The sequence below is a fragment of the Lathyrus oleraceus genome, chromosome 6, assembly GCF_024323335.1.
Source record: "Lathyrus oleraceus cultivar Zhongwan6 chromosome 6, CAAS_Psat_ZW6_1.0, whole genome shotgun sequence".
NCBI lineage: Eukaryota > Viridiplantae > Streptophyta > Magnoliopsida > Fabales > Fabaceae > Lathyrus > Lathyrus oleraceus.
The window spans coordinates 87,973,760-87,992,036 of NC_066584.1; the positions used below are offsets into that span (position 1 = coordinate 87,973,760).

Genomic DNA, 18,277 nt, shown 5'->3' on the forward strand with positions numbered 1-18,277 from the left:
TCATTCAAACCAAAGCCATTGCGTCATTTCACGGACCTTTGATTACAATGTTTGAAACGAAATGCAAAATTCAAACCAACACATTCACATTTCAAAGCTGCTACAACCTTGGGCAATCCCCGAAATTACAGCGGATTCTCATTTGTTACATCCAATTTTCAAATTCACAAAATAGAACCTTCATAACAATACAACACACAAAAAGCTAACACAAATAATCCTAATTCTAGCAACTTTGCCGCCTACCAAATTCAGAGTTACTAATCCTAACCATGGCCATGCTCAACAAGCCGTTTACGAGCCAAAACCAGTTTGCAATGCATCAATCTAATCAACCACGAGCCTATCATAAATTCTGCTCTATTCAGGAAGCCAACATGCTGCAGAACAACATTGCCCACTAGTTGTATGCTGGTGCCGGTCTGCAATGCATAACAACCGGATCAGGACCGCAGAGATGGCAAAACCTGCAAATAGCAAGGAAAAATGCAAGTGACACAGAAAATTACTACTACAATAACCACTTTGTTGTCCTTCATGATCTTCTAAGAGAGTTTGGAATTTATCAAAGCATACAGGGACCTATTGAACAAAGAAAAAGACTTCTTGTTGACGTAAATGAAAACAAACATAATTGGTCGCTAGGGGGGAAGCAGAAAGGCACAATGACTCGAATATTGTCCAAATGTTCTAAATGTTTGGTCCCAAGTGCAGCCAGCTCAGGTTGAGGTTCTGATTTTAAATCTTCAAACCTGCAACACAAGGACAGTTACCACCCATGAAAAATGATAGAAGTCTACTACAAATCAATAACTTGTCCGAAACATACATGAGCTTCTTGTCTCGGTGAATCAACAATTCGGAACCATGTTAACCATGACATGAACTCAACAAAACAAGAGCAAACCATGACCTACACTTATTCCAATACAATGAAACCAAAGTCAAAATGAGGTGCAATATAAACCAAAGAAACATGAATTGTCAAGCACACCAAGTCAGAAATGCATAGGTGGACCAATACCATTTGAATTCATGTGTACATGAGCAATATGATATTCAGGATGTAGATGCTATAATGCATAAGCCAAAACACATGAACAATGCACATAAGTTCAGACCTGCAGGAATTGCATGAAACACTCCAAGGCATCCAACATGTTGCATCACCAACACAACCATGCCAATGAATGTGCACTTGCAGCATAGCAGGACATAACAACCGTCAACATTCATCAAGCGACATTCCGTGCCCAAGTGAAACAACTGGAGTAGACCTGCAGAACATATGATACATACTACATCAGAATCACAAACCATTTCACATATTGACCTGCTACAATAAGGCTGCAATCATCATGCACATTCAACAAGTCAGAGTTCAAACACATCAAATCCATTTTCATAAACCTGCAAACATTAACACACTGAAACAAGTCTCCCAAATGGCATGAACAACTGCAATGCTGGTGCCTAAACTTCAAAGGCCGTGTTACAGTGGCTTCGGTTAAGAACTTCCAACTTGTGGCTGCTGTTGAGCCATGTCATAATGTTTCTGCCGCAGAGCAAAAAAAAAGGGTTATCTTGCAGTTTGGAAAACTAACTTTTTAGTATGCTTAGCGCAAAACGCTTGCCATGAGACGTCTAAGGATATGCCAATGAATCCTATAGTCAGCAAAAAAAAAACCCAAAGACAAAGCTAACCCATCGGATAAAAAGTTGTCAAAGATTAGTCAAGAAGTTGTTTTATCCACCGACTTGAAGAAATCTGATGGAACTTCAATTACTTTGAAGAAGCTTTTGCTCCAAATTTCACTGCAGTAACACAAAATAGTTACTAAGTGTTAAAATTCGAAAAATCCCAAAATGGAATAGAGACAAGAATGAAGAAGAAAGCACGAGTTCAGAATATCATTTTCAAGTTTAGCATCAAACAGGGCAATTCGATTCTCAGTACATCCAAAGTAGTTTGCAGAGATACTCTTCTGGAACACCAAAGACACCAATTGAAACCCTAATTTACAGAACATAAATAGGAGAGAGCGGATCAGTGTGAGAAAAAAAAAGGGGAAATTAACGGCGAAAAAGTTTCAAAAACGAAAAACCCTAATCCCAAAATAAAAGCAAAAATCAGTGTTGGAAGAGACGAAGGGAGAGGATTGAATAGTTACCTGAGCCGCCGAATCACCGCCAAAGGTGAGCACCAGTTTGTTTTTCCTCTAAATCTCCGTTCTGTTGCGTCTATGGGTTAGAGGTCGTGAGAAGTGAGAGAGATTGAGGAAGGCGAGTTCGTTAAGAGTGATTTAAGTGAGGTTGAGAGCGATTGAGAGAGTTTTACTGAGAGTGATTGAGAGAGATTCGTGAGATTGAGGAAGGCGAGATTTGTTGAGAGTGTGAGAGAGAAGTGAGGTTGAGGGCGATCTGTTACACTATTCCCATTGTTTTTTCTTTTAATTTATTTTAAACAGAATAAACCATTAAAAACACGTTTAAAATTCCTAGGTCTTAGTTAATAATTGTTTTTATATTTTCAACTTATACCCCATTGAAAAACCCAACAGCCAAGCGTCTGGGTTTAATTATGGTAGTCCAACAGATTTCTTTTTTATTAGTTTTTATTTTAATCCTAATTTTTAATCTATCTTGATTTATATATCCAAGTTGTTGTTGTAAATAATAACTAGTCATGAATGGCCTAGTGGAGAGAGGGTAGTTTTTAGGTCTTTAGTGGAGTGGGTTCAATACCCACATATGTAGCATTTTATTTCTTTTAGCATTTTTTTTATGTTTATGTTTTTATTATACTCATAATTTCATTATTGTTTAATAACGCAAATTTGCTTTCTTTTAATTTCATCATCCATTCAAAACCATTTTAAACTATTAAAATTACATTTTTCTCGATTCAATGTCGAGCCCATTTTCATACCCTTGTAAGTCGATTGCTTTTAAGCATCGCCATCAACCTCACATAGCTTACTCTTGGGCTTTCTTACAATGAGCCGGTTCTCTTGCACTTACACTCATACTTTACATTATTTGTTGTTTGGGCCCGATTTAATTATTTCATGATTTTGAATCTCCATTTGACAAAATGTACCCCACTCCCCCGATGTGTAATAATTTTGTACTGTTTTATTTCTTTATTTGTTTGACTGTTTAGTTAGATACTAACACAAGGATAAAATCAACCATTTCCAAAAATACAAAAATAATGACTCGATCCAACGTCGAGTATTTTCTCAAAAAATAAATCAACTCATTTCTCCTTCCTTTTCTATTCCATTTCTTTCAAACTTTCATCAAACGCTTGATTCAACGTCAAGCCATTTTTTCTAATAAAAACTCAAAAAAATATTAATTTATAGTTAAGACCTTTTCATAAAGATGGAAGTGGAACGTGGTGTATACCGCACACTCCTGAGACTAGGATTCGAGATGTATATCTCGTCAATCCTAGCTCTCGCCATCATCCAAACTTATCCACTTTGTTTTTTCTCAAACACTCATTCAAATTTCTCTTGAACGTCCATCAATACTTGATCTAGGATCAAGTCATTTTCACAAAAAAACTCAAAATACCTAATTCCTATTTAACACTTTTTCAATAAAGGTGGAAATGGAACATGGTGTATACCGTGCACTCCTGAGGCTAGGATTCGAGATGTATATCTCGCTCATCCAAGTTCTCGCCATCGTCTAAAATTGTCAATGCGGTTTCTTCAAATCCTTTCTTAATCAAATTCCAAAATACTTAATTCCTATCTTAACCTCTTTCAATAAAGATGGAAATGGAACGTGGGGTATACCACGCACTCCTGAGACTAGGATTCGAGATGTATATCTCGCTCATCCAAGTTCTCGCCATCGCTCAAAATACATCCAACCAATCAAACTCTTTTCTCGCCGCCGTGCGATTAATCAAAAAGCCTTTTTCATAAACGAAAGGTATCTTGTCTTAAGTGATATAAAACAATGTTCGGCCACGATTGTTGAGTAGAGATAAATGACGCTTTTCCGAATGTAGATTTATAAATTCGTTCGATGTGTGGTACGCGTCCACTCCTCATCTGTTTTGGGTAAAACGATGTTTTTGTCGATTAATACAATATAGCTTTCGCTAAAATCGACCAACAAACAAACATTTTTCTATCCAGAACTACGTAAGCCTTGATTTCTCTTTTGAGATACGTAGGAGCAGGATTCATAAATCTTGTCGGGCCCACTAATAAAAAACTTAGGTTTAGTCCTTCGTTAAAAATCCAAAAACATTTCTTTTGATTCTATTCTTTATTTCCCACCTAATAACTTGAAAAGCCTAATATTTTAACTAACACTAACGCACACAACTGACCTAATGGTTCCCGTTGAGTACAACGGACGTGAGGGGTGCTAATACCTTCCCCTTGCATAATCGACTCCCGAACCCTGATATTGGTTGCGATGACCATATCTTATCCTTTCTTTGTCTTGGGTTTTATCGATATTTCCCCTTTCCTTCTTAGGAATAAATAAAGTTCGGTGGCGACTCTGTTCAGTCCATCATTGCGAGCGTGCGATCGCGCTTCGCTTTGAAGTCGTATCCCCATTTTTTCGAGGTGCGACAATTTACCTTCAAATATTAAATCTAATTACAATACTAAAAAGATTATCAAACAATTCTTTCAAATTTAACTTATAATTTTCAAATAGACGAACAAATATTTCAAATTGTTTCTAATATATTATTTTGAATTGTAATTGCATATACTTATTATTACAAATTAAACCATAAGTTTTCAATTATAGTTTATAATTCACTATATAAGAATGTCCTATAATGTATTATTAAATTGAAATAATTGAAATTGAAAGGATAATTCAATTGAATTGAATCAATTGTAAATGTTGAAAATTAATGATAAAATAAAATCTAAATTCTATAATATTATTTAAAAAAACTCATTTCACATCGTACATCGCGCGTCTCAATCTAGTTAATTATTATATTTGAGTCAAAACTACAACATTAACTTGATGTTTTCCAGCAAAATGTCAAAGTTAAACAATTTTCATATTGACCAAACACATGTCTGTCAAATTAAGTGAAATTATATCGCGTTTTACTATCTCTCAAACACAATCCGCTTAAATGATGGAGGTGATCACTTAATAATCCTAACCAATATAAAATATTTTTTTCTTTCTAAAAAGTGGACATTCACACAATAAATGTTGATTTGTTTCTTCTGAGTTGCATCCACTGATTCATAAATTTCCAATTGATAGAGTGATACCATGTTTCTCCGAGTTATCTTTTAGAGGGATCTTGTTATACAACAACCTCTATTTTAGTAAAGAAACTTTTAGTGGGACCAATTTATTCCAAGTTGCAGCGTGAAGTGGTATCGAATTTTTGGAAGAGTACCTAAATAAAACATTATAAGCTTCTTTGCTTGAGTACACATTATTATCACTAAGTGAAGGACATCCCTACTATCTTACCATCGCCATCGACACAATAAATCTTGATGTGTGCGAAGATGAAACCATGTCGGCCGTTAAACTCAACTCCCATATAGGAACCAAAGTGAAAACCCAAGGATTATTCCAAATAGAAACTTCGAGATAGTGTAGCTCGACGAAAATCCTTTCAAGTTAGGTCGTATAGGAGTCAACTTACCATTAGTGAAGAGAGGCCTCATTGAGCGTCTAAGAGATAATTCTTACCTTTTCATAATATCCCAAAATGAAATTCTCGACATTGACTCCAACATAGCATGTTACTAGTTGAATATCAACCTTTTCATCCGATACGTGGCCTAAAGAAGGAGGCGAAAATCCCTCGAGAAAGTTGAAGCCACCATGAAAATAGTCTGAGGCCTACCTCATGCTAGCTTTATTTCTGATGTAAGATGCACCAAATGGTTACTCAATGTTGTCCTAGTTAAAAAGGCATTCAGAAAATGAAGGATGTGCGTAGACTACACCGATCACAATCAGGCTTGCCTCAAAGATTCGTACCCATTTCCCAATATCGATAAGTTGGTGGATGATTATACCGACTACCAAATATTGTCATTCATGGATGCATACTTCACATACAACCAAATCCCCATGCACGAATCAGACCGAGACAAAACTGCCTTCATGGTGTAACATGCCAACTACTGATACAACGCCATACCATTCGGCTTGAAGAACGCAGTTAAAACATGTCAGGGGATGATTAATAATATTTTTAAAGAGAAATCAGGCGAAACACTAGAGTTATACATGGAATACATGATCGTAAAATCCAACAAAGAGGAGTAACACGAGGAACACCTGGCTAGCGTGTTCAGACAAACTCGACAATATAATATGAGACATAACCATGGGAAATGCACCTTCGGGATCAGAGTTGGAAAATTATAAGGTTTTTACTTAACAAAGAGAGACTTAGAAGATAAACTAGACAAGTGCAAAAAAGCGATTAAAATGGAGGCTCCGACTACAAAGAAATGAATAATGTAATTAAACAGAATGTGCACATCCCTAAAAAAGTTCATTTCAAGACCAACACAACACATTTTGTCGTTCTAGAGATTGCTAAAGAAAGAAACACACTTTGAGTAGACCCTAGGTAGAATATGAAGCCTTCATCGTTGGTATCACTTTGGCATCCGAGATGGAGGCAATAGAAGTCAAGTTGTGAATAGACTGTAAGTCAAGTCAAGGGAGAGGCGTAAACCAAAGATCCATTATTGAAAAAGTATTTCGCCTGGATCAGAGTAAAGCTGGCCAGGTTCAGGGCGCATGAGACCATACATATCCATGCGGATCTATGTGCTTATAGGTACAAATATGATGATCCCTCAAATAGAACCATTTTATTGTTTTGATGACGGCAACACCAATAATTATTGAAGGTGGTGGTAATAACTTTCCAAATCTCTGATGATGGTGTTCAAACTTGAAGATATCTCAAGCCTCATCAAGTAGGAAACTTTAGATTCCATTGAAGTGTTTATATAATCGATGTATCTGGTAAAGGATATCTTAAGCCTCTTAGTTGTGAAAGAGAGGAAGTGTGAAAGCTTGTCTGATTGTGTCTGTCTGAGTGACCAAAGTTTTGTGAAAGAAGGATAGTAACTCATAAGATACTAAGGTAACTCTCTCTCTCACACACACATGCATACGCACACACACGTGCGCGCACACACACACACACACACACACACACACACACACACACATAAACACACACACACACACACACACACACACACACACACACACACACACACACACACACTTAAATGCTCTTTTGAACCTCTATTTTAACTATCAAAACTCTTAAAAATGGGTTCAAGGCTCAGCCAATTTATTAAGAAACTGTCAACTTCATTTAAAATGTTTTTTGAACTATCTAATCTATTGAGGTATGAAGCCAATCTATTAGAAGAATAAAAATGAGTTATCCAACTGATTAGGACCTTAAGTCATTCAATTAGGAGAATAAAAATGAAATATCCAATCGATTAGGACCTTAAGCCAATAGATTATAAAATTGATTATGATATTATCTTAATGATTAGCAACGACTCCTTATTCAAAAATTCCAAAATGGGCTAGAACAAACGATTATTTTTCATATCCAATCGATTGAGCTTAGATGCAAATCAATTGGGCCATTAAAAACACCCATGGACATTTTCCTTTTTTCGATTTTCCTTCTCCTATATAAAGGAAGGCCTTCTCCTCCTCATTTCACACCAAATTTCACATTTCTTTGCAATTTCTCTCTCTCTCTCTCTCTCTCTCTCTCTCTCTCTCTCTCTCTCTCTCTCTCTCTCTCTCAATATATTTCTTTCACTTAAGTTGTCTTAGTTCTTTTATGTGAAAATCTACTTGTGAGTAGGCATGGCAACGGGGCGGGTCGGGGATGGTTTTTACCTCTCCCAAACCCAAACCCGAATCCCCAAACAATCCCCGTTCCCCGCCCCAAACCCAAACGGGGATGGCGAATCAAAACCCAAACTCGTCCCAAACAGGTTCGGGTATCCCCGCCCCGCCACCATTCATTTAGTAAAATCAATTTTTTAATAGAAACATTTATTTTTCCAAAATAAAATTACATTACAAATAATAAAATAAAAAAATTCAATACATACATTTCTAATATTTTAAATAATAAATTCAAATTAAAATATCAAAACATTGACCACATATTTAATATTTTAAATTATCAAAAATAAATAATAATGTACATAGTAAAATAAATGGGGCGGGTTCGGGAACGGGTTCGGGGTGGGTACTAGTGTCCTCATTACCCAACCCGTCCCCATATTTTAAAATCGGGGAAAACCCAAACCCAAACCCAAACCCAGTCAAAGCGGGTTTTCCCCGTCAACTTCGGGGCGGGTTCGGGTTGGTACCCGCGGGTACGGGTTATATTGTCATGCCTACTTGTGAGGAATAAATTGTATTGGTATCATGTTGTTGTTATAAATCCCAAGAGTGAAATACTCTTGGAAAATTGCGTTTGATTCTTGAGATAAACCAGTCTTAAAATATCTATTTGGTTCTAGAAATCTGCCAAAAAAAGTTTTGTTTGATTATTGAGATTATCCTAGAAAATATCTAATTGGTTCGTTAACTTAGCCTGCATAAAAGATTTCATTTTGGTTAGGGATAAGCCTTTTTAATGCCTTAAGATCATATTGTATCAAGGATCGTGGGCATAACTTGTAAAATCTCAATTTTATAGTCAAAATCTCAAGAAGATCTCTTGGGGACAAGAGTAGGCCAATGTTCGACCAAACTTGGATAAATCACTAGCGTCATCTCTCTAAACCCTTAACTTTTAATTTCTGCAATTTATTTAACTGCTTTTATTTCTTCCGCTGTTCAATTTGCTCTGATCTTAAGGAATACTAACAGGATTTGTTTCTTAAGTAACAAAATCTTTAAAAGTGGAATCAGAGCCTAACTCTAGTTAAAGACTAATTGTTCCATGAGGAAAAGTGACTTCAAGTTATTCACTAAACAAACCATCGTCCTTTAATTGAGAAGGGTATAGTTTGTGGAAAGATAAAATGAAGTTTTTCATAAAAGAGATAGATCATGATATTTGGAAGACTGTGAAGGAAGGTCCATTTGTTCCTACATACGAAGTAAATGGTGTCGTAGTAAACAAACCTGAAAAGGATTGGACCAAAGATGATTAAGAAAATGTGTCGTGCAATTTTAAAGATAAAACTGTCATCCTTACACTCTCGGTCTTGATAAATTTTTACGAGACTGTAAAAGAAATGTGGAACATCATCTAAATTACCCATGAAGGAACTACTTATGTAAATAGGAAAAGGTTGAGCACATTAACCCATGAGTATGAACTTTTCATAATGAAATCTAAAGAGAACATAAATCAAATGCAAACACGGTTTACCGATATCGTAAGTCATATGAGAACTCTGGGGAAAATTTCAAATGAGGATTTGGTTTAGAAAATATTGATATGCTTAAATTGTAGTTGGCAACCTAAAGTTACTGCTATTTGTGAATCAAAGGATTTAGCAACCAAGGACACACACATTTTTTTTTTGGGATAAATTACATGAACATGAGATGGAGCTGAAAAGACTTACTGATAACGAAGGTGTTAAGAAGAAGAAGAAGAAAATTAATGCACTAAAATCTACTAACATCAAAGATATAGAATCAGAAGATGAAGTCTGTCAAAGCAAAATTGATAAATACATGAAACTCATGTTTCAGAAATTCAAGGAGTTCCTAAGGCAAGAAAAACAGTTTCCAGGAGAAAAATGAAGAAATATTCTCTTTCATTAACACATGCCACTAATGCATAAAAGAAGGGGCACATAAGATCAAATTTCCCTCAAAATTAGAGAAAAAACCAGAATCAGAAAAAAATTCCAAGAAATTGCAAAAAGAAGCTAAGAGAGCCTACAAATCTTGGGATGAAATAATGATAAGAAAGAAGCAAACATGTGTCTCATGGAAAATATTTAAGAAGAAAAGGTAACCTATTAATTTTCTTATCAAGACTTATTTCGCATTTGTAAAAAGCTAACCAAAGAAACAAAGTAAATTAGAACAAACTGCATCTACCTCCAAAGACATTATTTCTTCCATCGAATTGAAAAATAAAATATTATCGGAAGAAATACAAAATATTAAAGAGAGACAAAATGATCTAATTCAAAACTCTTCATAATATAACAAATTCTTAGATGAATCTATCAAATGTGATCGATGTGACTTTTTGAAAAATAAAATTGATGATCTTCAAAACACACTTGATAAATTCACTAAAAGGAGAGACGACTTGAACTTTTTGTTAGGTAACCAAAGGTCACTTTACAATAAGGTCAATCTTGTTTATGAACCTAAGAAAAATATTAAAATCTATAGTAATATTTATAATTCCCAACAAGCATCTAAATGCAAAATGCTAAAATGCAATTATTGTAATAAAGACGCCCATATTGACATGTTCTATTTTTTTTAACAAAAAAAATCATGAAAGCAAAGAAAGACATCATCCTTCATACTTTTATAAAGAGCTTTGTGAAAGTAAAAATAGAAATATGTCTTCTCATAATATGTATATCACTATCATTAATGGACCCGAAAAGATATGGTTACCGAAGGTAAAAAAAAGTCAAATTGTGATGCAAATGATGATATCGACAGTTTCTCTTCAAGTCACACAACTGAAAAAAAATAAACATGTTCAATTGTTCCACTCCTACGAGGGAATAAATATCTTCGCATAATAACAACCATACAAAATCATTAAATATTTATTTTTTCATAAGATCCTTAATCTTACTCTTCGGTTGTTCTAATTGGTTAAAGTTTTGCACAAGTTACTTAGTATTAAGTAAATTGTGTAACAAATAAATGTATTCATAAATTTTTTATAAAGCATCTTTTAAACAAATTTTACTTAAAAAAATATTGCATATATTCAGAAATAAATGTATAAAATAAAACCATCAAGAATTGGAATGACCAGAGTCGACTAAAATGACAGCTATAAGTCTAAAATCATCAAGAAATTTCACCTAAAATAGAATCATCAACAAGATTTCCAAAATTATAGTTCAAGTATTAACCTTCAATTAACCAAAATAAATATTTTGAGTGTTTGATAACTAGACTGGCGGGTAAGGCCGTCCTTTTTTTGGTGGGCCTAAGGCAAGACAGGCTGAACGAGTAGGCGGGAGTATTTAACTTGTCACCATCCACTTGAACCTGACACCCCCCATTGCGTATGAAAAGACAACACGCTCTTGCAAAATTACTTCACTCATTTTTGAAATTCACAGGATCCACGCATGAATCTCAAAAGTCTAGGGAGATATCGGAAATTTCAAAAACACTATCGAAAATTTCAAAAACAATATGTTTATTACCGCAAATGTTATAATTTCCAGGATTTTGTACCAGAAATTTCGGTATTAATTCTAACATTTTAACCAAAAATTTCCAAATTTCTGGTACAAAATCCCATGGAAATTCCCAAAAATTTAAGTAGTTATAAAAACTTTATTTTTTTACCGAAAATTCTAAAATTTCTAATAGCTATAAAAAAATTGTTTTTTACCTGAAATTTTAAATTTTCCAGTAGTTATAAAAACTTTATCTTTTACCGTAGATTCTAAAATTTTCGGTAGTTAATAATTTTTTTAAAATTTTCCATGTGAAATACAAAGGCAAGAATAATAGTATTGCAGACAGAGCTATTGATAGAGAGGCGGACCGGACTAGGGCTACTAGGGATGGTGAGGCTGAGTCTTCCCAGATACGGGTTAGACGAGTGGTTCCAACCGGTTCACACCAGGAACGGTTGGCTGAATATGGTCAGTTATGCGCACCTCGTAACACTCGACGCCGACAAGTACAATCAGTTGAGTAGCCCAGAGATGAGGTGGGAGTGCCAGATGTTGTTGTTGCATATGAGGTTGATGGTGAGGTTGCTTTTGATGTGGTTGTTGGTGATGTGGTTGCTACTGTGGTCCAGCCAAATGTTGTTGTGGTTGTTGGCGGAACTATCCGAAGAGATGAGTGCCTTGACACATCGTGTTGATGCCATCCAGGAATACACTTAGCATGTGGGGTTGGGCCCTACAAAGCGTGGTAGAAGTGAACGTGCACGAGCAAGAGTTAGAGCACGCAGAGCCCAACATCGTGGCGAAGAGTAGCGATCCTCCTGTTTCTCCCCTTTTCCCACTTTATTTTGTCGCATTGAGAATAATGCTTTGTTTAAGTGTGGGAGGAAATCCTTGTCTTTTGTTTATTTGTTTGTATTTTTAGCCATAACAAAAAAAAAATTCTTTCGTTTATTTGCGTTTATCTAATCGTTCATTTATTTCTATCTAATTTGTCATAACAATTTTTTTTGTTTTTATGTTAAATGCATACCCTACGAGTATATAGGTTGTCTTACATAGGTTCTGTTAGGAAGCTGAGAAAAATCTAACAAGATTGATACCGTCCTGATACCTTAGATCTTTCACTTTTGCGAGATCAGATTGAATACCCATTACACTGATACCTTAAGTTTCCGTTCTAGATTAACCCCTAGTAGTTTATACTAGCAGTCAACACCGTCTTAAACACAAACCATGTGAAGATCCAATGAATATAAGTGATTGATGCCTACGAAATTGAGAAGATCCTTTTGCTATTGAGAAATTTAAAATGCACCATACAAACGGTTGCAAGATATACAAAAAGAAAGAAAAAACTCGTTGCCGGTTGGTTCAGAGGTACCTGGTACTGGACTCGGTAGGGCGAACTACGGTTCGATCCCCCACAACCTTCAAATAGGATATATAAAGGGTTACCACACTAGTGTACCAGACCCCGTGCTAAAAAAAGGATTAAAGCCACTAACTGGCTACTTCAGTAAGTGTGTGTAAAGGCAAAAGGCTTAATATGATTGCGCTAGAATGAAACCGGGTGAAATAGGAACAAGAAGCATCAGGTTGAGCTATAATAGCATGATTCAAACGGGTTTGTATAAAAGAGATATCTATGTTAATGCTTGTTGCTTGTATCGTCACTGTACCTTTAGTGTTTTACTTGAGTATCTGTCATTCTAACAAAATACCTAACAACCACGTACGAATTGGAAATGTGTCATGTATTCGCGTTTAACTAGTGTTTCGAATTTTATACTTATTGCTTGCTTGAGGACAAGCAAAGATTCAAGTATAGGGGAGTTTGATAACGCGAAAATATATTGTTTATTTGCCATAATTTACATTCAAAAATCGTACCGTTTTCATTTATATTCCGATTATTCCGCAAGTGTTCGAGTTATTTTTGCAGGTATTTCAATTCCCATGCTTAAATGAGAAAAGTATAGAAAAGGAAGGAAAAGAAGAAGAAACAGAAGAGAAACAACAGAAAAACCAGAAAGTATAAATCTTGTCCAGGTGACGACCGTCACACGCCCCGTCACGATCGTGACGCCCTGGGTGTGACGAACGCCACAGGCCCACCACGACCGTCACAAAGCCAAAGGCAGCGTAATGAATTTTTCAACAGAAGTGATCCACACGCCCCATTTTTCGCTCCTTAACCCACTTTCCCGTGAATCTCTCACTCAACCAAGTCACCCTTATTTCTCTCAACTATGAAGACCAAATGGATACTATAAAAGGATGGAAGTTGGAAACCTACGAAGGACGCTTGTTTTTCCTCTCTGAAGCCAACTCTCAAGCTACTTCTCTGCATTTATTTTTCCATTACAATTTCGTTTTCCATTATTTTTCTTCAGCAAACATTGTTTTCTTTTACCGCAATTTGTTTACCGTTCCGTTCAGAGCTTTGATTTTTCCCTTCCCTTTCCGTTTTTCATTTAGCCAAAAGTAGTAGTTTCCTACATTGGGGAACTACTGCAAATTATTTAATTTAGTTAATTTAGTTTCCTACATAACAATTTTTTTTTGTTTTTATGTTAAATGCATACCTACGAGTATATAGGTTGTCTTACATAGGTTCTGTTAGGAAGCTGAGAAAAATCTAACAAGATTGATACCGTCATGACACCTTAGATCTCTCACTTTGGCGAGATCAGTTTGAATATTCATTATACCGATACCTTAAGTTTTCGTTCTAGATTAACCCCTAGTAGTTTATAGTAGCAGTCATGTCATACCCCAAAATTTGCCCGTTGATCTTTCAAGACATTCTTCAAGGCACTCCAACTCATTGTTCAAGACACTGATCTTAAAGGAACAAAGACCCAGCTCACAGGTGGCCAAATCCAGAAAATGACTCAAACTGGCATGCTCGCTAGACGAGCAAATCCTTCGCCTAGCGAACTCTTCACTGCACCACTCGCCTAGCGAAGCTTGCGAATACCAGAAATTTTGGGCTTCATTCTGAGCCCATCAGGTCACAAAAACTATTATAAATACCAAGACCTCATTCAGGAAAGGGGGACGAAAAAAAACAGAGGATAAAAGGAGAAACACAAACACACACAGAGAGCAAACCCTGGAGGCTAACCAAAAGAATTCAGAGCAACCCTAAAGGAAACCCTGAAGGAAACTCATCTGCACAAAGGTTACCTCCGCCCACTCGATCCGATACAAACCCTCAGAGTGATCTGCCGATTCACTGGTGCAATTCAATTGCAAACAGGTTTGCACCATCACTACCGTTTTATACTTCCAATTTGTAATCTCTAAATACATGATGCATTATGATTGAATTTTGGATATGTAGTTAGATTTTGCATGTGGGTTTAAGTATGCATGAATATCCTGAATGTTTAACCGTGTAATTTCTGTAATGGATGCCATAGGGTTCGGAGTTCCGGAAATCATACTGTTATCAAACTCAAAACCCGCAGCCGTTCGCTAGCACCTCGCTCAGCGAAATGTAGCGAGTGTTCGCCAAGCCTTCGCTGGGCGAGGCAGTAGCGAACATGACAGTCGCTGATTTTGTTGTTCTGTTATGTGCTTACCTGACATGTTTTATTATAACCGTATTGGCCTGACATTCTTACTACTGTGATTCTTTTGTTTGGTGCAACTCTCGATTGCACCCCGTTTTGGTATTCTAACCCGTTTGTTGACTTTTTGTGAGGGTTCACATACTCCCGAAGAAGGTAGCTTGCTAGGTATTCCACTTTATTTGTGGGATACCCTTGTGGAGATCTATTCTAATTATCTAACTGATTACAAATGCTGCCTTTGAATACATATGATCTTGGTCCTCTCTTTGTTGCCTTACGGTATTACGGTCATGTCCCGCGAACGTGGGGATACACTTAGCAAAGACCCTTCGATTAAATCATCATGTCCCTATAAGATAAATCATAGTCCCTCGGATGTTGCCTTCGAATATATGATTTTGTCCCTCGATGGCCCGTCGTTGTAGCCTACGGTTAAATGATGATCGTCCCTTCGAATGCTAAGGTATCCTTACAAATGTTGCCTTCAATGACCAATCGATGACCCTACGATGCCCCTTTACATCCAAAGGATAAGACTACTTACTTCTCAATAGTAAGGACAATTTTACCCTCATAAGGATAGGAAATGCCCATAAAGACCTTGGGTAGGTATAACTCTTAAATGCTTACTCACAACTTAATATACTTTCCACACCTTACACTTTGCAAAACATCTATTAGAAAATCACCACTTGGTATACATTCGCACTAGAATCATTGCCAAGTTATATTTTTCTAAACAGCTTTCAAAATTAAACGAGATAAACACTTTGTATACATTCGTACAAGAATCATTACAAAGTTAAACTCTCTTTTCAAACATTTTCTAAACATTTCTCAAACACTTTTTCAAACAAGAAAAACATAAGTGATTAAGCAATTAAGAGCCCATGGATAACCATGGATACAAAGGGTGCTAACACCTTCCCTTTGTATAATGTACCTCTCGAACCCAAAATCTAATCAAGGTCTTTCCTGTTCTTTTCCGCCTTTCCTTATTGGATAAAAGAAAAGTCGGTGGCGACTCTTGCTATCCGCGACATTTGCTTTCCAAAGCAAAAACACACAAAGTCAGTTCACCGTATGACAGAACTGGCGACTCTGCTGGGGAACGTTAAAAAGAGAGGTTGCCTTAAAAAAAACAAGATCACTTATTTGAATTGTCTGATTTACTTTTAAGGGATTGTTTGGGTATTCTATGCTTGAGTGAAAGATCCTACACCCGGATCTAGTGTACCTTAGGAAAGTAGCAAGAGATCATCGCGACTGTCCGGCGTATACTGGAATGGTTAAAATGATGGCTACGGTTAATGTGACACTTTAGATGTCCTGATGTTCCTCATGTTTACTTGAGGAAAAATTTGGCGTCTGCGTGGTGTCATCAAAGCATTAACCAGACCTTTAGAACCCTAATTGACTCATCCTAGCCATTAGAAAGTAGTGAGATAACTGACTTCGGTTCCGACTGGGGTTGGTTGATACTCGATACTACACTCTTTGAGATTGGACCTTAGGGAAGATTTGGTTAACCACTTGGTGTTGCACTGAAGTGGACTTAAGGAAAGGTCGATGATTTGAGATCCTTCTAGAACCGGTTACTATTCTAGGACAGGTGAAACCAACCAAACTTCAGTGGGGAGGGTACTTACCTATGGAACTCAGGCAAGCCTTAAAACCTAGGAACGATTGCGGTGTGACTTGTTTGTGTTTGTTACTTACTTAACATCATAACATCATAACATCATAACATCATGGCATCATGACATCATGACGTTGTACTAACCATTTCAAGGACTTAGGGATTTAACTTTGCTCTGTTAAACAGGCTATGGCTTCCAGGAAGACCATCCGGATCAATCTTGTAGCGATCTCTCCTCAACTCAAGAATTTAGTGTAAGAGCTGCCCGATCATGCTCAGTTCATCAAGAAACATGGTTCTCTCCTCAATTTAGTTACCACCGGTTTCAAAGAAGATATGATGAGAGTTCTATTCCAGTTCTTCGATCCTAAACATCATTGCTTCACCTTCCCAGATTATCAGTTGGTACCCACATTAGAAGAATTCTCTAGGCTGCTTGGGATACCTATCCTTGATCAAACACCTTTCAGTGGTCTAGAAAAGATTCTGAAGTCTGAAGAAGTTGCCGCGGCTTTACACTTGACAAAGTCCGACATTGAAACTAATTGGGTAACAAGAAGTGGAGTTAAGGGTTTACTTGCCAAATTTCTGATGAATAAGGCCCGAGAATTCCTAAAAGTTATGAACGTCCATGCCTTCGAAGATGTTCTAGCCCTACTAATCTATGGTTTGGTGCTATTTCCTAATCCGGATCAATTCATAGACATGAATGCTGTTAGGATATTTCTCACTCATAACCCCGTGCCCACCTTGCTTGGAGACATTTTGCATTTCCTTCACACTCGTACTATGAAAAGGCAAGGGACTCTCATGTGCTGCGTACCTTTATTATCTAGGTGGTTTATTTCGCACCTTCCTCAATCAGTCTTGAAGAACGAGCAGAATTTGAAATGGTCTCAAAGGATAATGTCGCTCTCCCATTCAGACATCCGTTGGTGTCCTCATCTCAAAGAAAATGTTATCATCATTGACCGTTGTGGAGAATTCTCTAATGTACCACTCATGGGGATAAGAGGAGGTATTACTTATAATCCTGCTTTAGCCCTACGTCAGTTTGGTTGTGCTCGAAGAGATGGTCCACATGAAATAATTATCCAAGGCACTGTGTTTGACTATGACAACGACTCTCAAGGTCTCCGTCAAAGGTTTGTACGAGCTTGGGGCATGGTGAAAAGAAGCACTTTAGGACAGAAAAACTATATTCCTATGGAACCTTATCTCAGATGGGTACGCGCAAGAGCTCGTGAACTTGTCATGCCATATCTTGCAGTCGGACTGCTGATTGTTGAACCAGGAGTTGAAGGAGGTACTCCTCAGATCATTCCTTATCCAGATATGCCTACCAATGTTGAAGAATTGAAGAGATCCTGGATCCAGTTGAGAGAGGAAAGGGATACTTTTGAAACTCAGTTCGGTGCAGAAAGGAAGAAAGTATTAGAGCTCACAAGCCAGCTTAATAAGGAACGGAGACTCAATGCATATCTCCGCCCAAAAAGAAGCCGTCCCTGGGAGACTTGAGTTTTCATTGTATTTTTATTATTTTTGTAATGAACATTGATTAAAGAAATTATTAATAAAAATTCCCCTTTTTGGTGGTTTACGCAAAGTTAAATTCCAAAAGTCCTTGAAAACATTTCATACATTGCATAGCATAACATAACATTGCATAACAGGTA

At 36.7% G+C, this 18,277-nt stretch overlaps 1 long non-coding RNA gene across 2 annotated transcripts; it reads right to left on the reverse strand.

Moving 5' to 3' along the window:
* LOC127098503 (uncharacterized) lies at window positions 1–2,421 on the reverse strand. Of its 2 annotated transcripts, XR_007793372.1 has the most exons (7): window positions 2,172–2,421; window positions 1,705–2,014; window positions 1,411–1,555; window positions 1,122–1,277; window positions 830–913; window positions 510–752; window positions 1–422 (listed from the first exon to the last, which is right to left on the reverse strand). It is a non-coding gene; the product is annotated as an uncharacterized LOC127098503 (long non-coding RNA). The 2 variants fall into 2 exon arrangements; XR_007793371.1 differs by having other exon boundaries at window positions 1–752.
* Between the last annotated feature and the right edge of the window lie 15,856 nt (window positions 2,422–18,277).